Raw genomic sequence first — 22086 nt, 5'->3', positions numbered from 1 at the left:
GCGCTTACTGCACATCGTATAGTGAACGGCACTTTACTATGCTACCTATCAAATCACGTTACAATGGTGACTCCGTCGTAACGTGATTTGATTGTACAGTGAACCAATTGTAAAGGAGGGGGTACGTTGTATTTTTACCTATTTACGTGAAACTTCAGATAATTGGGGCAGCCGCTTAATCAGGCCAAAATGCACTAGTCCCGATGTGTCCCAAATAATCGGAATCGACTGTATTCCTATTCACTGCTTGCACAATGCAATGAAGGAAAGGCAATGGAGTCTTTGGAGGATATGAAAGAGAATTACATGATAAACAAAATTAGTTCCAAAATGACCAATAGGAAAAAATTTTGCTACAAATGATTAAAGTTTTGCATGATTGTTGTGTTTATGCATTTATGCATACAATAAATGAAGAACACAGAATTCCCAACAGCGCTGGAAAAAAAGGAACTTTATTGCTTAATATTTTTATGCAACAGCATTATTTGAAATGCATAAACATATAACCAAACTGTTGTCAAGCACATTAATACATTCATAATATGGTACCTCCTGTTCAGCATAGTGATATTGGATGTGTGAATCGGTATACAATATTAGTATTAGTAGTGACAAGTGATGCAAGTGAGAAAGTTTATACAGATCAGAGAAAGGAAGGAAAAAAAAAAAAAAAAAAAAAAAACCTTCACCTTTTATCCCTAATTTTGATATACAGTGATGCAATTTCTGTATATCACTGAAAAAACCCCATAAGCTGTTTTCTTAGCAGCCTGTCTATATGACTCAGATAACTTCATTTCTTATTCAAAATTACTACCGGGTCCTTTTCATTCTCCACTAACCTGAATGTGTTACCACACAGTTTGTAAGATCTGTTAATTCCACCCCATTCAGTACCTTGCATTTATCAATGATAAACTTCAAATACCACTTCTCAGCCCATCTGCCTAATTTATCTACATCTTGTTCCAGTAGAATACTTGATTAGTGATTAACCACTCTGCCAACCTTTGTACTATTTGTCAACTTAGAAATTAGACCTGATACACCTTCATCAATATCATTAATAATAAATATTGAAAACATCGATGAGCCCAGCAATGAATCCTGAGGGACTACACTAATAACATTTGTCCAAAAAGAGCAGTGCCAATTGATAACAATTTGCCATCTTCTCTCACTCAACCATCCCATTTATCCATTGCTGTAACTTCCCTTAATGCTACACTGTTAAAATTGGTACTCCAGTCTTTTATGTATAATAGTATAAAAAGCTTTTCTGAAATCTAAGTATAGGATGACAAAATAATTTTTTTTCCATCCAGTTTCTGTCACCACGTCATAGTATCCAATCAGAGTGGTCAAATAAGACCAACCCTTAACAAATCCATGCTGTGACTGCAGTATAAAAGAATTACTGACAAGATGTTCCTACACTACTTCTTTCATCAGCGACTCCATTATTTTCCCTGGAACAGGTCAAACTTACAGGTCTCTAATTTCATCGTGCCATCCTATTATCCGCCTTTGTGAATTGAGGATACATTTGCACATCTCCAGTCCATAAGGACCTCCGCTGAATCCAAAGATACTCGTATAATTATGGCTAAAGGCCTTCTGACCTCGTTTGTTGCCTGGCTTCATATAAATGTACTAGCTGTACCCATTTCAAAAATTTTGCAACTGGTAGCAGAGTTTTTCCCTAACTGTCCTAAAGAAATATAGTCCATGTTTTGTTGTGAGCTGGTAAGCCAGTACGCATTGAATCCTTTCTCATTTCTTATATCTGAGGAAACTTATAAATTTTATTTGATTTCACCATCTTTCCAATTATTCAAAATGTGCACGTTGGTAATAATTTCATACATACAAAATGTAGTACAGTCTCTATAATACTTCTTTGAAAACAACATTTTTTTATATTCTTGTGCCCTTTTGTAACCTTAACTTAGCATGCTGGAATGATCTGACCCGAGACATTGCTACATACAATTGGCCATGACTAAATACAGGGTTAGTAAGCGAAATTCCAACTCTATAAAATGTTTGCCCTTGACTTTTATTTATTTATAAAATAAAATGATCCCCGACTTTTTCACACTTAAAATGTAAGGCTTGACAATAAACATGCCTTTTGCTAAGTAAGCCAATACTGTGACATATTAAATCTTTCAGATCCTTAAATGCACATTTCAGACCAATCCTGGATGCATTTGCAGCAGCACGAAAACACATTTCTTTTCCACAAGGTACGTTCAACAGGACCAGTCAGAAGCAGGGCTAAGGTAGGCAGCATTAGTAGACAAAACTGTCCTGTTCCATAAAATAAAACTATTCAGAATTTTTATATTTTCCCATTTTTCTGCACACCTAGGAAGAAATATCTTCAATTTGAGACCACTTTCAGCCTGATCAGGTAGGTCCATCATTCACAATGCCCGTCTCAAGAAAACCATGACCGGGCGGCAGTTTCACATTTGCTCCGAAAGAAACAAAAGAAAAAGCATTATTGTATTGCTTGATATTTTCACAATTTTTGGACAATTAATTGTCATCTGCATATAAAGGACTTATGGAAGTAAGCATTTCAGTTTCCGGCAATGAAACTTTACCATTTTAACATGTAGAAAAATTATTCCCAAACTTTTTCACACTTAAAATGTAAAGCTTGACAATGAACACACCTTTCACTAAGAAAGCCAATACTGTGGCATAATAAATCTTTCGGATCCTTAAATGCACATTTCAGACCAATCCTGAATACATTTATAGAAACACGAAAACGCAAGTTTCTTCTTTGCTGCAAAGTACAGTTAACACGACTAGTCAGAGTAGCATGGTGGACACATCTTCCGCATTCTGACTGTGACATACTTCTAAATCCTTAAATTACTTACCTTAAATAACCTCAAAACAAAAAACAAATACACTCGAAGTTGATAATGATAATGATAAAATGATGAGTTCTAAACATATTAAATGTAATAAATAGCAATAAGTGTATGAGTCTGCATGCATAACATGGGGATATAGTGAGCGGTGTGAGCAGTGCAATTGAATCCTAACAATTAGTTCTTTCTTTTAAGGTAGGCAGTGCTAGTAGAGAAAATTGGCCCATTCTGTAAAATAAAACTATTCAGAATTTTTATGTTTTCCAATGTTTCGGCAAGCCTAGGAAGAAATATCTTCAATTTGACACCTGATCGGTTAGGCCTATCACACGCAATGGCTACAGCTAGCTGTACCCATTGCAAACATTTCGCAATTGCTAACAGAGTTTTTCTCTAGCTATCCTATTATTATTTTTTGGAACAAAGGACACAATTGTGCAAATGTGAAACTTGTTAATCAGTTAAACAGTTGCAAATGGTTAATCAGAAAAAGATGCCTCAATTTAGACAGCTGTTTGTGCAACAGTTAACGTCGTCCTGTGACTCCATCTATGAAGTGAATGCTAAACTATTCTCATTTGTAGTACAAAACTCACCCGTCGTGTAAAATAAAACTATTCGGAATTTTAAAATTTTATCATCTTACTGCACACTTATGAAGATATATCTTCAATTTGAGACCAGGTTCAACCTGATCGGTTAGGCCTATCATTTGCAGTGACCGTCTCAAGAAAACGGCTTCCGTATTAATATATACACAGTTCCCGTCCATCTCAAATGCATTTATACCTTTTGCACATTTAGATTCAACAATTTCTCTTCCACTTTCCTCTCAGTTATCAAAAAATCATTCAGCTCCCTGTTACAATTTGGTACATGTATCTGGCTTCTCCATCCATAAAAAATTCCTCCTGTATAAATGTAGATAAAAAATGAGCAGGTTCATCATCAACAGTTAAACCATTAATTCATATCTACTGGACAAATGTGATTCATCCCCTTCTTTCTGGTAAAAAGGGTTTAGCTGTTTATGTTTTTGGTTATTACTAACTATCTTTTCATTGCTTTCAAGAGACGTCACATAATCTGCTTCAGCTTTCCTAACCTCCTTTTGTGACCTAACTACAGACTAAAGACATAGCTACTGTCAAGGATAAAGGGAAAGGCTTTTGTCTTTGTAAAGATGAAAAACAGTGGTCTCAGACAGTTTTTAAAATCTGTGCAATGGGACCAACCGATCATTTTACCAACAGCAAATTCTAAATGGGAAGTATTCAGGGAGGTAATCAAAGAAGCTACTAGGCTTTTCCTACCAAGAAATACAGTTCAAGGTTTAGAACTAAATGGATGTCAGATGAACTACTGACACACATGGCAGAGGGAAAAAAAGGTGCATGGATTACATATAAATTATCAGCCAACACAGAAGCCTATGGTAGATACAAATTACAGCAATACCCCGCATAGTACTGATAATTGGTACCGAAACTATTCCGTGCTATGTGAAACCATGCTAATTGAGGTATAATTATAATGGATTTTAATTGAATGCATACCAGGGAAAAAGTCTATAAACAAATTTTAATAAATCTATAAACAATTTGTGCTTGATAGCCAATTAAAAGTATTTGAATTAAAAAGTATTACAAAAATTTCATTAAAGAAACATCATGAGAGATGAGAAAAAAGCTTTACTGTTTATTTAGATATTTAAATAAAAACAGTCTGGTGAAGTTTTCTCAGCACACAAGTCTTTGTAGCATCGAATCCCATCTTGTAAAATATGCCATATCTTGATGCTATGTTCAAAATCGCTTCACAGGTCATGTCAATCCCCAAAAAAACTTTGTCCAATTCTTCTGTTAAAAATTCTTTTGTTGCCACTTCAGAATTGTTTTCCTTTTCTTCATATGCAGTTTACTCATCAATTTCAACAAGAATTGCATCATCTAAGTCATTTGCATGTGAGCCAGTGCAGTTACGTACATGGCAGTGTCCAAAGTTTCGAATCCCAAGTCTTTACCGATCTTCACAGTGTCTTTCATAATTGTCTGAATTTGCGTTTCAAAACCAATGAAATCATTTGCCAAATGGGACAAAACATGAACATGCTGCCAGTGATTTCTAGCCAATATGCAAATATATTTTCGGTCGTATTTAAAGGGTTACCCCTTTAAATAAATTAAATAACCCCTTTAAATAAAATAAATTATGAAATGAAGTTGTGAAATTATGAAAAGCTTGAAAAGCAATCATGTCATCTCATCAGGATGGAATTAAGAATATGTTGCACATTACCACTGACTGCCTGAGGGGGAGCTATTGGCACATGTGCATCTGAGACAAACAGAGTTGGCACTGCAGCATATATGTATGCATACCTAGGCTACAACAACACAGCATATATGTAGAGTATGTGCCTAGGATATTGAATGAGTTTTAATGTGTACAGTAAATTTTCGACATAAACTTAATTGAAAACTGTGTTATAGTGAAACCAGTGCTGTTTGAAGCCGTGCTAAGCGAGGTATTGCTGTAGTCAGTAATGAAGTCACAAAGGAGTTTGGCAAGCTAAGGCAGATTATGAGAAATTTCTGGCAAAGAAACACAGTAAAGACAACTATGCTTACATTAACAGTAAAAGGAAGGGATTAAATAACATTGTGCCACTTGATGTCCATGGGTTAATCATTGATGACCTTGCTGAAGACGTCGATTCTGGAAACGATGCTCGAGAGGTAAAACTTACTGATGTTATGCCTGTCTCCTCTCTTTTTTTGTAATTTTATAATTTTGAAATTTTTTAAATTGTATGCTTTCGTAACTTTTCCTGAGCATGAGATAAAAAAATTGAATAAATACAATAAATAATTCTATTCATATGTTCATCAAACATTTCTTTTTGATTCAATCAAATCAGCGAGCACAGTTGCAAGTGTTGCACAAGCATGGGGGAAATTCCAATTTACGTGAAATCTGACTTATGTAGAGTTCCAGGGAACACAACCCTTATGTTACTCGGGGAGTGCAGTGGCGGATTTAGCACTTGAGAGGCCCCAGGTGCAATTCAATTTTGAGTTCCCCCTCTAAATATTTTCGGTACCACTACAGTGTACATTCTACATGCACATTTTTACTATAGCACGCGCTCTAGATTTGGTGTTGCGGTTTTAATCATTTTGGTTGTGCAATTCTTTCATACATATTTTATTAACTGGGAATTAAAAAATTAATTCCCAATTATCACTTGCTATAAATATCACGCCTCGTCAAACAATTCAGTTTTGATAAATACATAAACAATACATAAGATATTACAGATACTTACTTGATAACAAAACAAAAATACTCCTACACCAAAAACCCAACCACACCAAACCTCTAGTAATTTGTAACAGATTCATGAGTGAAATGTTAGTTCTGAAAGCTATTAAAAAAGATGATGCTCCATTACATGTGAGCCAGCACAGTAGTCATTTCAGAGGCTTTAAAAGACTACTGCATTTGCTTATTGGTTTCCAATTAGTTGCGAATAGTTTTGAACTGCCTCCGCGAACAAATCTAATATCGTTTCTTGAGCAATATTGCCACATGGTTCTTCACTCCACAGGGTAATTTCACTAGGAAAAAACTTCAGTTTTTTCCTACTGGAATTACCTCCACTAGGAAAAAACTGAAAGTGTTTAATTTAAGCATTAATGATAATATGTATTCTACTCAGATTCACTTAGTTCGCATAGATATTTCATATAATATGTAGGGATATTCACATAAGAGTTTACTAACTTCTCATATTAAATTATAGTTTTATTCAGTAGCGGTAATAAAGATGAGTGTAAAAATTTAAAATGAAACAATTTTTTTTTTTTTTTTTTTGAGACCTGAGATTTGAAGCCTCCTTGATTTAAGAAGCCCCAGGCGGGAGCCTCGTGCACCTGTGCAGAAATCTGCCACTGGAGGAGTGGCTGTATTTGAGACAAATGGCCTCTAAGTGCCAGATGGTAAAGATCCATAATGATACCATGATGCCAGGTAGTGTCAAATGCCTTTTCAAAATCTAAGTTGACCATAATGAGATGTTCTTTTCTGACAAAGGCAATGCGGATATGAGATTCGGCCTTAATGAGCATGTCTAGGGTTGACCTATTTTTCCGAAAGCCATACTGATGATCTGGCAGGAGATTCTGTGACTCCAAGATCCAAGTGAGCCTTGAATGTACCATCCTTTCAAAAGTTTTTTCCAAGCAGCTCGTGAGAGATATAGGTCTATAATTTTGAACCAGGGAAGGATCTTTGCCTGGTTTTGGCATGGAGATAATGAAAGAATGGTGCCAGGAAGAAGGATAGGCATTTTCGTAGAAAATCTGATTGTATAAAATCAGCAAGGTACACAAGTCCTTCTCAAGTAAATATATTATTCTCTTCATCATAATATAATGAATACCATCTGGGCCTGCAGCAATGTTTGATGATCTACTTAATGATTCTTTGAATTCTATTAATGTAAAAGTTTGGTTGTACAGGAATGAGCAGTGCATGGAGAAGTTGATTTTATATCGTTCTGCATCTGCTTTGATGGACTGGAAAGGGGATGCATAAGAAGCAGAGGAAGAAATTGTGGCAAACGATTCTGCTAATGCATTAGCAACTTCTTCAGGAGACGACATGTCTTTCCTTTTCCAATGAAGTATTGGAGAGGGCAGCTTTACAAATTTGCCATTTAGGGCCTGTATTCTCCTTCAAATGATACGTGTGTCGGTGTCTTTTGTGATGGTCAAGGCAAAAGCAATCCACAAATCACGTTTCGCTTTCCGTATAATTTGTTTCTCTATAGCTTTAAGTCTTTTATAAGTAATTAGGTTTTCTGGTGGTAGGATACTTGCAGAAATTTTTCCAAGCACGGTTTTTCTCCAATTTGGCATGAAGGCAATCCATATTCCACCAACGATTTTGGTGAATGTGATATGGTTTGGATTTTGGAATAAAAGCGTGGGCTGCAGTTAGAATTTGATTGGTAGTAGTAGTAGTAATAGTGGCATGTGATGCAAGAAACCAAGTGTATGAGTTTATGCAGCATTAGCCAAAAAAAAAAAAAAAAATTTACAAAACAATTCCCTCTAAATGTTTCTCCAGTTCCTCCTTAAATTTATTAACATATCAACTTCCACAATGACAGATGGAAGTCTGTTCCAGCAATTAACTACCCGCTGGCTAAAGGCAAATTTCTGCACATCTATTCTACATTTGTCTTCCTCAATTTGAATTTATGCCCTTTTAGGTTTGTAATCTGAAAAAGTGGAAAAATCTCATTAGAAATCAGCAAGCTCAACCCATTCAAGGCCTTATACCTTGCAGGTGCCTAATTTCCAGCCACTGAAATATGCAGAACTTAAGCCTCTCTTGGTAAGAGGATACCTTTATACCCCTCACCAATCTTGTTGCCCTTCTCTGTACACACTCAAGCAAATCTCAATCCTTCCTAAAATGAGGCCTCCAGACCTGTACACAGTACTCAAGGAATGGCCTGACCATTGCCTTATACAGAGGGACAATCACCTCCTTTTCTCTGCTAGCAAAATTCCTGTACATCATTGACAAAATCCCTGTCTGTATTGTTCAGAAAACTTCATATCGGCCTACACAATTACTCCCAGGTCTATTTTAACTTTCTACCAGCTTAAGTGTAGTACCACACATTTTGGTAGATTTCTCCGGGGTTAGTTCTGCCCATAGGCAGTACTTTGCATTTGTCAAGGTTAAACTTCAGTTCCCACTTCTCATCCCATCTGCCCAATTTTTCCAGATCCTGTTGCAGTAGCATACTGCCATTACTGTCATTAACAATCCTGCCAATCTTTGTAACATCTGTAACTTCGACACTAAAGCCTGATATACCTTCATCAATATCATTAATAAATAAACAAAACAACAGTGGACCCAATACCAAACCCTGTGGGCTTCCACTAATAACATTAGTCCACGAAGAGCAGCACCCATTGATTACCACTCTCTGTCTTCTCCCACTCAACCATCCTTTTATCCATTGTAGCAACTTATGCTTAATACCATTCTGCTCCAATTTGTACAGTAATTTTCCATGTGCAACAGCGTCAAAAGCTTTCCTGAAATCCAAGTATATGATATCAAAATTATTTTTTGCATCCATTTCCGTTGTAACCACATCATAATATGCAATCAAATTTGTCAGACAAGGCTTTCCCTTAACAAGCCCATGCTGTATTATTGCTGTGAATTATTTATTATTGTTTATTGTGAATGAATTATTGCTGCAGTCTTGTCTAGATGATCCTCCAATGCATCTTTAACCAGTGACTCCATTATTTTACCCGGAACAGAAGTTAAACTAACTGGTCATCCTTTGATCCCCCTTTGTGAATTGGGGATACATTTGCACATCTCCAGTCTGTCGAGTCCAAGTCCTCCCCTGAGTCCAAGAATGCTCTCATAATTATGGCTAAGGGTTTACGTACTTCCTTTGCCGTCTCCTTTAATATAACTGGACAGATCCCATCCACCCCAGGTGCCTTTCTTATATTTAACTTCAACAATTTCTCCTCCACTTTAACTCTCAGTTATTACAAAATCATTAAGCACCCTGCTACAATTTGATAACCTTCTAGCGTTCTCAATCCTTAAAACTATTCATGTGTAAATGTAGATGCAAAAGACTCATTCAGTTTGCTTGCTATCTGAGCAGGATCATCAACAGTCGAACCATCAATATCAAGTGAACCAATCAGATTCATCCCCTTCCTTTTAGAGTTTATATAAGGAAAGAAATCCTTGCTGTTTTCTTAGCATCCTTTGCCAAAGATTTCTCGTAATCTGCCTTCGCCTGCCTAACCTCCTTTGTGACTTGATTACAGGCTAGCTTATATCTGCCATGCTTCTGTGTCGCCTGATAATTTAGATGCATCCCATGCATTTTCTTCTCTGCCACGAGTCTCATTAGTTCATTTAACAAACATTAAGGCCTAAACCTTGTTGTTGTTGTTGTTGTTTGGTTTTTAGGAGCATTAGCAACTAAGGCCATATTGCACCAGGATATGCGGTGGTCATTCCTTGACCTTTCCGAATCCTCCGTATTTGGTGGTGACGGGCTCGAACCCCGGTCTAATCAAGAAGCGTGTGCTACGCACTGCTGCTCCTTCCCACCTGGCTACGGAGGCGCCTCCTAAACCTTGAACAATATTTCTTAATAGGTATGAAACTTTTAGTAGCTTCCACGATTAATTCCTTGAATGCTTCACACTTAGAATTTGCTGTTGGTAACATCATCAGTTGATCCCACAGTACAGAATTTAAAAACTGTCTGAGACCACTGTAGTCACCTTTACGGAAGCAAAAACCCTTTCCTTTACCTCTGATGGTAATTATATCTTTAAGTAAATCCCACATCAGTACACTGTGATTACTGCCACCTAGTGGTTCCTTTATCTACAAATTCTTAATACACGAATGGTCACTGCTGATTACCAGATCAAGAGTATTACCCTCTTTGGTTGCCTCTCGAACATGCTGCTGCAGAAAACAATCATCCAATAAATCCCCAAAAGTCTTACTAGTGTGCAAGTGACCAATCCACAAGTTCCAGTCAATATCTGGGATGTTAAAATCCCCCATTATAAGACATGTGAGTGGTTATATCATCAATTAACAGTTAGCATTAGCATTAGCATTAGCATTAGTAGAGGCATATGATGCAAGAAAGCAAGCTTATTCAGCATCAGCCAAAAAAAAAAGAAAAAAAAAAAAAAAAAAAAAAAAAACAACCACTACTCCCATTTCACCCCTCAATTCGTTCGAAATACCTGTCCAGCTGAGCCTTAAATTTGTTTAGGCTATCAACTTCAACAACAAGCGATGGAAGTCTATTCCACAAACCAACTGCCCGCTGGCTAAAGGCGAATTTCCGCACATCTATCCGACATCCGTCCTTCCTCAATTTGAATTTATGCCCTCTCAGGTGATTATTCTGAGCAAGAGGAAGAATTCCATCGGCATTGAGCATGCTCAAGCCATTCAAAGCCTTGTACACCTCTATCAGATCACCTCGGCGATGCCTAGTCTCCAGGCTCTGTAATTTGCAGAACTTAAGCCTTTCTTCGTAAGAGCAACCCTTTGTTCCATTCACTAATCTTGTTGCCCTTCTCTGTACTCGTTCCAGCAGCTCTACATCCTTCTTGAAATGAGGCCTCCAGACCTGTATACAGTACTCAAGGTGTGGCCTGACCAATGCCTTATACAAGGGAATAATCACATCCCTGTCCCTGCTAGAAAAATTCCTGTATATCATTGACAAGACACCATGAGCTACTCTTGCAGCTCGTCTGCACTGCTCAGAGAACTTCATATCTGCCTGCACAATTACCCCCAGGTCCTTTTCATTCTCTACCACTGTCAGCGTAGTACCACAGAGTTGATACGTTGATCTGGGGTTACTGTTTCCCATATGTAGTACTTTACAATTGTCAATATTAAACTTCATTTGCCACCTCTCAGCCCATCTGCTCAACCTTTCCAGATCCTGTTGCAGCAGCATAGTATCAGTAGTGTCCTTAACAACCCTGCCAACCTTTGTATCGTCTGCAAACTTGGACATTAAGCCTGATACACCATCATCAATATCATTTATAAATACAGAAAACAACAATGGACCCAACACTGAACCCTGAGGAACTCCACTAATAACATTAGTCCACGTTGAGCAGTGTCCATTGATTACCACTCTCTGTCTTCTGCCACTCAACCATCCCTTTATCCATAGCAGCAATTTGCCTCGAATGCCACACTTCTCCAATTTGTGCAGCAGTCTTCCATGCGCAACAGTATCAAAAGCCTTTCTAAGATCCAAATATATAATATCAAAGTTATTCCCTGCATCCAGTTCTTTTGTGACTACATCATAGTATCCAATCAAATTGGTCAGACAAGACCTGCCCTTAACAAACCCATGCTGTGTCTGAGCTATAACTGAATTCTTGTCCAGATGATCCTGCAGTGCTTCTTTAACCAGTGCCTCCATTAATTTTCCTGGAACCGAAGTTAAACTAACAGGTCTATAATTACTTGTGTCAGCCTTTGATCCTCCTTTGTGAATTGGGGTTACATTTGCACATCTCCAGTCCATGGGTACCTCCCCTGAGTCCAAAGAAGCTCTCATAATTATGGCTAGGGGTTTGCTTACTTCCTTTGCTGCCTCCTTTAATATAACTGGATAGATCCCATCCACCCCGGGTGCCTTTTTTATGTTTATCCTCAACAATTTCTCCTCCACTTTCCTCTCAGTTATTAGAAAATCATCTAGCTCACTGCCAATGTTTACTTCACCTACGACATTCCCCTTCCTGAATAACTCCTCATGTGTGAATGTAGATGCAAAATACTCGTTTAGATTGTTAGCCACCTGAGCTGGATCCTCAACTGTTGAACCATCAACATCCAGTGGACCAATCTGATTCATCCCTTTCCTTCTTGAGTTTAAATAGGTAAAGAACTCTTTTCTGTTTTTCTTTGCATCCTTTGCCAAGGATTTCTCATAATCTGCCTTTGCCTGCCTAATCTCCTTTGTGACTTGGTTACAGACCAACTTATATCTATCATAGGCTTCCACGTCACCCATTAATTTGTATGTATCCCATGCATTTTTCTTCTCTGCCATATGTCTCATTAGTTCATCTGACAACCATTTAGGCCTGAACCTTGAACAATATTTCTTGGTTGGTATGTAAAGCCTGGTAGCTTCCAAGATTAGTTCCTTGAATGCTTCCCATTTTGAATTTGCTGTTGGTAACATCATCAATTGGTCCCACTGTATAGAATTTAAATACTGTCTCAGACCAGCATAGTCTCCTTTACGAAAGCAAAAACCCTTCCCTTTACCTCTGATGGTAGTTACCTCCTTGAGTAAATCCCACTTCAGCACACTGTGATCACTGCCACCCAGTGGTTCATTTATCTGCAGATTCCTAATGCATGAAGAATCACTACTGATAATCAGATCAAGAGTATTACTCCCTCTAGTTGCCTCCCGAACATGCTGGTGTAGAAAACAATCATCCAATAAATCCACAAAAGCCTTGCTAGTGTGTGAGTGACCAACCCACAAATTCCAGTCAATATCTGGGAAATTAAAATCCCCCATTATAAGACTCTCTGATTTACTGGCCCACTCTATTTCCCTGTACAGTATCTTATTATACTCATCAGAGTCATTAGGCCTATAGCACACTCCTACTCATAATTTTGATTTACCTATGCTTATGTCACACCAAACTGACTCAACACTGCACTGTCCAGCGATGTCAACTGGCTTCACTTCCTTGGATTTTATGTGTTTTTTAACTAATAGCATAACCCCTCCTCCCTTCCTATCCTGTCTATCCTTTCTGTAGACGTTGTACTCCCCAAATTCCAGTTCTGCATTCCTTATATCTGTGTGACACCACGTCTCTGATATCCCAACAATATCTGCCTTTGATGTTTTGAGTAATACCTCAAATTCATCAAATTTATTTACTAAACTCCTAGCATTAGTGTACACGCAAGTATACATGCACCTGTTTCTATTCTTAGCTACCCTAACACAACCCATGTGTTTACTTGTACCGCAATGACTTCCAGCAGTCTCTGAAATATCCTGCATCTTGTTTTTCAGGCTTCTGCTCATTCCAATAGAAGCAGTGCAAGAATCTCTTTCACCTCTGCCCGTGGCTACTGTTAATCCATTAGTCTTTGTCTCCCCCCCAAGCTAGCAGTTTTCCGACCCACCTAACACTGCCTCGATAGCATCAGCAAATATTCTTGCACCCTTTCTATTTAAGTGTATCCCATCCCTGTAGAAGCAATCTCTCCTGTTAACAAGTACAGTCCAGGCTGAAAAAAATTCTACCCCTATTCCAGTTTTTCAATGTAAGACCCGTCTAGAAATATTTGGGCAGGATAGCTTTCCCAATTAGCCTTTTTAAACTTCCAAGTTGATCGCTGATCAGGATTTGGAGTTACCTCAGTTTCTAATGAGCAAATAATAAGAAAATGATTGCTATTAAAGGGATCGGTTAACACTGATCATGTCATGAATGGAAAGATGGATGGTGAACAGATTGATAAGTTGACTTCAGAAGTAGATCCTGTAGGTAGGTGGATATAATTGGGAGAACCAGAGTTTAGTAAATTTAGATCATTATTTTTCTTCAAAAATTCTTCAATCAATTTGCCCCTTGCATCCATTTTAGTGGATCCCCACAATGGATGGTGGCCATTAAAATAACGTAAAAGACAAATTGGCGTTGGGAGTTGTTTAATGAGGTTGTCCAGTTCTGAATGGGGAAATGGTATTGATGGTGTAATATATAAATGGAAACAAGGGTAACTGAAACACCAACTGCAATACGAACTGCCACAGCTTCTAGAGTGGTTTGTAATTGGATGTGCTTGGACAGTGTGTTAGAATTAATAAGAATGGCTGCTCCTCTACGGGCATGAGACTCAGAGATCCTATCTTGTCTGTAGATGATATAATTTGAAAGTTTTGGTAAAACATACAGTGACAAGTATGTTTCCTGTATGCATACACCTATGGGGTTCAAATGAGCAAGTAAATTCTTTAGGTCATCAGAATGACTGACCAGTCCTCTGAAATTCCATTGTATAATGTTGTGCCTAATTTTGGTTTAACCAAGAATGATTCTTCTGACTGTTTTTGTATGAGGAGCATTTTGCTTGTTCTTTTTTTTTGACAAGGTGGGTCGTTGAGTATCCATAGCATCATTCGCATGAAGTTCTAGTATGGGTTCCTCATACTCTGAGGGTACATCTACTTCCATAACTGTTCATGGTTTTCTTGCTGTCTTTAGGTTTCAATTTTTCACTATCATGCAAGACAGTTAGAGTACCAGGAGGAATGCTAATCGGAGTGTTGGTTGCTTCACTGGTTTTATTTTCAGGTGTGTCCTTTCCAGAGTTTGATAGTGTGGTTTTAACCGAGTTAACTAAAGATGTGCTAGGGGGTATTGATACATCTATACCCCCTAGTTAACAAATACAGGTCACTGTTGAAAAAAAGCCATGAAATAGGGTTTAAATTTGAAAGTGTCTGTAAGTTTTGGTAAAAGTGTTTGAAAGTTTTCTGCCCAGACACTATAGGAGGGAGTATATGATGAGAGCCTTGTTGATTAATTTGGCCCTGAAAAGATTGTGCAAGGCTCAAGAGGTAAAAATTTTTTCAGCCTGGTCTGTACTTGCTAACACGAGAGACTGCTTCTACAGAGATGGGATACACTTAAATAGAAAGTGTGCAAGAATATTTGCTGACGCTATCAAGGCAGTGTTAGGTGGGTCGGAAAACTGCTAGCTTGGAGGGATACAAGGACTAATAGATTAACAGTAGCCACTGGCAGAGGTGAGAGTGATTCTTGTACTGTTCTATCGGAATGAGCAGCAGCCTGGAAAACAAGATGCAGGGTATTTCAGAGATTGCTGGGAGTCATTGCAGTACAAGTAAACACATGGGTTGTGTTAGGGTAGCTAAGAATACGAACAGGTCCATGTATACTTGCATATACACCAATGCTAGGAGTTTGGAAAATAAATTTGATGAATTTGAGGTGTTCCTCAAAACATCAAAGGCAGATATTGTTGGGATATCAAAGACATGGTGTCACACAAATACAAGGAATGCAAAATTGCAATTTGGGGAGTACAATGTGTACAGGAATGATCGACCGGATAGGAGGGGAGGAGGGGGTTATGCTATTAGTTAAGGATACACATAAAATCCAAGGAAGTGCAGCCAGTAGACATCACTGGACAGTGCAGTGCGGAGTCAGTTTGGTGTGACATAATCACTGGGAGATCAAAATTGAGAGTAGGAGTGTGTTATAAGCCTAATGACTCTGATGAGTATAATAAGAAACTGTACAGGGAAATAGAGTGGGTCAGTAAATCAGAGAGTCTTATAATGGGAGATTTTAATTTCAGATATTGACTGGAATTTGTGGGTTGGTTGCTCACACACTAGCAAGGCTTTTGTGGATTTATTGGATGATTGTTTTCTACATCAGCATGTTTGGAAGGCAACTAGATGGAGTAATACTCTTGATCTTATTATCAGCAGTGATTCTTCATGCATTAAGAATCTGCAAATAAAGGAACCACTAGGTGGCAGTGATCACAGTGTGCTGAAGTGGATTTACTCAAAGAGGTATCTATCATCAGGGGTAAAGGGAATGGTTTTTGCTTTAGTAAAGGTGACTACGGTGGTCTGAGACAGTATTTAAATTCTATACAGTGGGACCAACTGATGATGTTACCAACAGCAAATTCTAAATGGGAGGCATTCAGAGAATTTATCCTGGAAGCTACTAGGCTTTACATACCAACTAAGAAATATTGTTCGAGGTTTAGGCCGAATTGGATGTCAGATGAACTAATGAGACTTATGGCAGAAAAGTAAAATGCATGGGATACATATAAATTAAGAAGTCACAAGAAAGCCTATGTAGATATAAGCTTGTGTGTAACCAAGTCAAAAAGGAGATTAGGCAGGCAAAGGCAGATTATGAGAAATCTTTGGCAAAGGATGCAAAGAAAAACAGCAAAGAGTTCTTTACCTATGTAAACTCTCGAAGGAAAGGGATGAATCAGATTGGTCCACTGGATATTGATGGTTCAACTGTTGATGATACTGCTCAGGTGGATAACAAACAAAATGAGTATTCTGCATCTACATTCACACATGAGGAGTTATTCAGGGAGGGGAATGCCAAAGTTGAATTAAACTCTAGTAGTGAGTGAGATGATTTTGTAATAACTGAGAGGAAAGTGGACAGGACATTGTCGAAGATAAACATAAAAAGGCACCGGGGTGGATGGGATTTATCTAGTTTTATTAAAGGAGGCATAAAAGGAAGTAAGCAAACCCTTAACCATAATTATGAGAGCTTCCTTGGACTCAGGGGAGGTACCCATGGACTGGAGAAGTGCAAATGTGACCCCAATTCACAAAGGAGGATCAAAGGCTGACACAAGTAATTATAGACGTGTTAGTTTTACTTCTCTTCCAGGAAAATTAATGGAGGCACTGGTTAAAGAAGGACTGCAGGAACATCTAGACAAGACTTCAGTTATAGCTCGGACACAGCACAGTTTTGTTAAGGGAAAGTCTTGCCTGACCAATTGTATTGGATACTATGATGTGGTCACAAAGGAACTGGATGCAGGGAATAACTTTGATATTATATACTTGGATCTTAGAAAGGCTTTTGATACTGTTGCACATGGAAAACTGCTGCACAAATTGGAACAGTGTGGCATTGGAGGCAAATTGCTGCTATGGATAAAGGGATGGTTGAGTGGGACAAGACAGAGAGTGGTAATCAATGAACACTGCTCATCGTGGACTAATGTTATTAATGGAGTTCCTCAGGGTTCAATGTTGGGTCCATTATTGTTTTCTGTATTTATAAATGATATTGATGATAGTATATTAAGCTTAATGTTCAAGTCTGCAGATGATACAAATGTTGGCAGAGTTGTTAAGGACACTAATGACAATATGCTGCTGCAATAGGATATAGAAAAGTTAAGAAGATGGGCTGAGAGGTGGCAAATGAAGTTTAACATTTAGAGATGTAAAGTACTACATATGGGAAGCAATAACCCCAGAGTAATATATCAACTCTGTGGTACTACACTGACAGTGGTAGAGAATGAAAAGGACCTGGGGGTAATTGTGCAGGCAGAAATGAAATTTTCTGAGTAGTGCAGACAGTCTGCAAGAGTAACTCATGGTCTGCAAGAGTAGCTTCCTGTATATCATTGTCCTGTCAATGATATACAGGAATTTTTCTAGCAGGGATAAGGAGGTGATTATCCCCTTGTATAAGGGAATAATCACCTTGGTCAGGCCACACCTTGAGTACTGTATACAGTTCTGGTGGCCTCATTTTAAGAAGGATGTAGAGCTGTTGGAATGCATACAGAGAAGGGCAACAAGGTTAGTGAATAGAACAAAGGGTTGCTTTTACGAAGAAAGGCTTAAGCTTTCCAGATTACAGTGTCTGGAGACTAGGCACTGGCGAGGTTATCTGATAGAGGTGTATAAACCTTGAATGGTTTGAGCATGCTCAATGTTGATGGAATTCTTCGACTTGCTCAGAATAATCACCTGAGTGGGCATAAATTCAAATTGAGGAAAGACAGTTGTAGGATAGATGTACAGAAGTTCGCTTTTAGCCAGAGGGTAGTTGGTTAGTAGGAACCCTCCATTCGTTCCAGGTATTTGAAACGAATGGAGGGGTGAATTGGGAGCGAGGTTTTTTTTTTTTTTTTTTCCTGATGCTGCATAAGCTTGCTTTCTTGCATCATATGCCTCTACTAATGCTATTCTATTTGAGCTGCTGTTGAATGGGTGCTTTGAGTGTGAGATGCATAAGAATGACGGCATGGTCAACATAACTTGTCTGCATGCCTCAGGTATGTCACTTTATGTTCTATTTTATATTTTTCAATTTTGTTTTTCCACATTTCGCAAAATTTAGAAAAGGCTGGGTGATTTCCTTTGCAGGTGGGGCAAATGAGAGTTGAGGCTGAACAGTCTGCTTATGTATGCTCCTTGGAACCACAAATAAGTCATATGGCATTACCTCTACATGCCTGTTGGGAATGTCCATATTTCTGGCACTTAAAACAACAAATGGGATTAGGAAAATAAGGCCAAATTCGGCAGTTTGAATAACCAGCTTTTCCTGAGGATGGCAAACCTGGGGTACTGAAAGTTAAAATGATGGATCTAGTTGGGACGAGGTATCCATTTTTTTTTAGTCATTATGCATTTGGCGCTGATTACTTTTTGATTACTCAGTTCTTGAACTAATTCTTGTTCAGATACTGTAAGTAGGTCCCATTCGAGGAATTTAAGGTGTTCTGTGGAGTAATAGATACTGGCAGCCCACCGAATGTAGTTGTTTTGAGCAGCCACTCGGAATGTTTAAAGTTGGCTGTTTCAATAAAGAGGTTTCTGGATTGCAAATCATTTAACCATTTTTGGTGTTCCATTGCTGGAACACCAAAAATGATTAAATGGATTGCAAACATCTCTGGATTACAAATGTTGATATTTTTGTCCACAGGCTGGGTGGAGAGGGTGCGTATTACGAGAAAACTTGTCATATCACTGTACTGAGCTTCCCTTCAGAGCCTTTTCGGTTGATTACAGTCATTATCAGTGGATGTGTCTGGTCTAGAGCTTGAAGGCTCTAGAGGTGGATACTCGTTTGAATCCGTGGCTACTCCATTTAGCCTTGGAGGATAACTTTATCCCCGGGATACTGGCCCTGCCACGGGGATGCAGGAGCAGTGCCACTCAGAGGCCAAGCTGTTGAAATGTTAGTTGATTAGTAGAACTAGAAATAGAAGAAAATAAAGAAAGGTGCGTTTCCTTTCAGTGTTCTAACTCGTGGCTTTCAAGTACAGAACTGGTTTTAAAGAAAGACTGTTGATAAAAATGTAGTAACTTAAAAAGAAATAACTTCAATCATTTATCGAAAGCACTCTATAAATCACAAGAATATCACTTGGCCTCAAAATACGTTTGGCACCCAAGACCACATAGAGCAGTATCCATTTATTACCACTCTATGCCGTCTCCCACTCAACCATCCCTTTATCCATGGCAGCAAATTGCCCTTAATGCCATACTGCTCCAATTTGTACAGCAGTCTTCCATGTGCAACAGTATCAAAAGCTTTCCTAAAATCCAAATTATTTGCTGCATCCAGTTCCTTTGTGACCACGTCACAGTATCCAATCAAATTGGTCAGACAAGACTTCCCCTTAACAAACCCATGCTGTGTCTGAACTATTGCTGCTGTATTGTCTAGGTGATCCTGTATCACTTCTTTAAACAGTGACTCCATTATTTTCCTCGGAACACAAGTTAACCTATCAGGTCTATAATTATTTGTGTCACCCTTAGCACACCCTTTGTGAATTGGGTATGCATTTGCATATCTCCAGTCCATAGGAATATTCTCAGAATTATGGCTAAGGGTATGCTTACCCTTAGCCATATTTTTTATGTTTAACTTAAACTATTTCTCCTCCAATTTGCTCTCAGTTATTACAAAATCACTTAGCTCTCTGTTAGAGTTTGCTAAACATCTGGCATTCCCTTCGTTCCGCTCATGTGTGAATGTAGATGCAAATTACTCATTCAGTTTATCAGCTACTTGAACAGGATCATCAATAGTCGGACCATCTATGTTATGGACCAATCTGATCCATCCCCATCCTTCTAGAGTTTACATAAGTAAAGAACTCTTTGCTGCTTTTCTTTGCATTCTTTGCCAAAGATTTTTCGTACTCTGCCTTCACTTGCCTAACCTCCTTTGTGACTTGATTACAGACAATCTTATATCTGCCATAATTTTCTGTGTTGCCTGATAATTTATATGCATCCCATGCATTTTTCTTCTCTGCCACGAGCCTCATTAATTCATCTAACATCCATTTAGGCCTGAACCTTGAATAGTATTTCTTAGTTGGTATGAAAAGCATAGTAGATTCAAAGATTAAGTCCCTGAAGGCTTCCCATTTAGAATTCACCATTTGCAACATCATCAGTTGATCCCACTGTAGAGAATTTAAAAACTGTCTGAGACCACTGTAGTCACCTTTATGAAAACAAAAACACTTCCCTTTACCCTTGATGGTAGTTACATCTTTAAGTAAATCCCACATCAGTAGACTGTGATCACTGTCACCTAGTTGTTCCTTTATCTGCAAATTCTTAATGCATGAATAATCACTGCTGATAATCAGATCAACAGTATTACTCCGTCTGGTTGCCACTTGAACATGTTGCTGTAGAAAACAACCCTCCAATAAATCCACAAAAGTCTTGCTAGCATGCAACTGATAAATCCACAAGTTTCAATCAATATCTGGAAAGTTAAAATCTCCCATTACAAGACATTCTGATTTACTCGCCCACTCTATGTCTCTGCACAACTTTTAATTGTACTCATCAGAGTCAACAGGCCTATAACACACTCCTACTCTCATTTTCCCTTTCCCAGTGTTTATGCCACACCAAACTGACTCAACATTACACTGTTCATCCATGTCAACTGGATGAACTTCCATAGATTTATGTGTTTCTTAACAGCATAACCCCTCCTCCCTTCCTACCCTGGCTAGCCTTTCTGTACACATTGTTCTCCCCAAATTTCAATTCTGCACAGCTTATATCTGTGTATTGCCATGTCTCTGAGATCTCCCAACAATATCTCCCTTTGATGTCTTGATCAACATTCAAATTCATCAAATTTATTTACTATACTTCTAGCTGGTGTACATGCAAGTAAGTCTATGTATTTACTTGTTTCATGCGACTACCAGCAGCTCTTGAAATCCCTAGCAACTTGCTCTGTAGGCTGCTGCTCATTATTATTTTTATTATTATTATCATTAGCCATATGGTGCAAGGAAGCCTGGGGCTTATGCTGCACCTGCCAAAAAAAAAAAAAAAATTCTCAATTTACCCTGAGAGAGAGAGAGAGAAGTAGAAAGGAATCACCAAGAAAGAGAAGGATGATGATATCCAGCTGAGGACCCTGGTTTTGCCAAGCCTATACTCATCAGATATGAGCCCCTGGGGCATTACAATAGAAATAGTGCAAGAATCACTTTCGCCTCTGCCTACGGCTTCTGTTAATCTTTAAGTCTGTGAATCCCCCCAAGTTAGCAGGTTTCCGACCCACCTGACACTGCCTTAATAGAATAAGCAAATATTCTTGCATCCTTTCTATTTAAGTGTACCCCATCCCTGTAGAAGCAGTCTCTACAGTTAGCAAGCATAGACCACGCTGAAAAAAGTTCTACCCCAGGAGCCTGGCACATTCTCTCTAGGCCGAATTGATTGACAAGGCTCTCATCATATATTCCCTCCTATCGTGTCTGGGTAGAATTGTAAACAATTTCAAATTTAATCGTAACTCACGACTTTTTTTCAATGTTGACTTGTACTTGTTAAGTAAATCTGCAGATCACTTACTCTTAAGGTCATTAATGCCAACGTGTACAAAAATATCACCTTTAGAGCCCCCCCCCCCCTTTTTTTTTTTTTTGTTAGTTGTTGATGCATCGGCTTCTGTGGCCATAATGCACCTCC

At 38.4% G+C, this 22086-nt stretch overlaps 1 protein-coding gene across 2 annotated transcripts in view; it reads right to left on the bottom strand.

The window, feature by feature from the left end:
• Positions 1-22086, bottom strand: part of LOC150076375 (protein kinase C, brain isozyme-like) — an 847829-nt gene that overhangs the window by 361856 nt on the left and 463887 nt on the right. The window lies entirely within an intron of this gene.

This window comes from Mastigoproctus giganteus, chromosome 13, assembly GCF_048544385.1.
Source record: "Mastigoproctus giganteus isolate SK-2022 chromosome 13, ASM4854438v1, whole genome shotgun sequence".
NCBI classification, from domain to species: domain Eukaryota; kingdom Metazoa; phylum Arthropoda; class Arachnida; order Uropygi; family Thelyphonidae; genus Mastigoproctus; species Mastigoproctus giganteus.
Note: the sequence above shows the minus strand (reverse complement) of the source record. Positions and strands in the feature narration are given on the sequence as shown.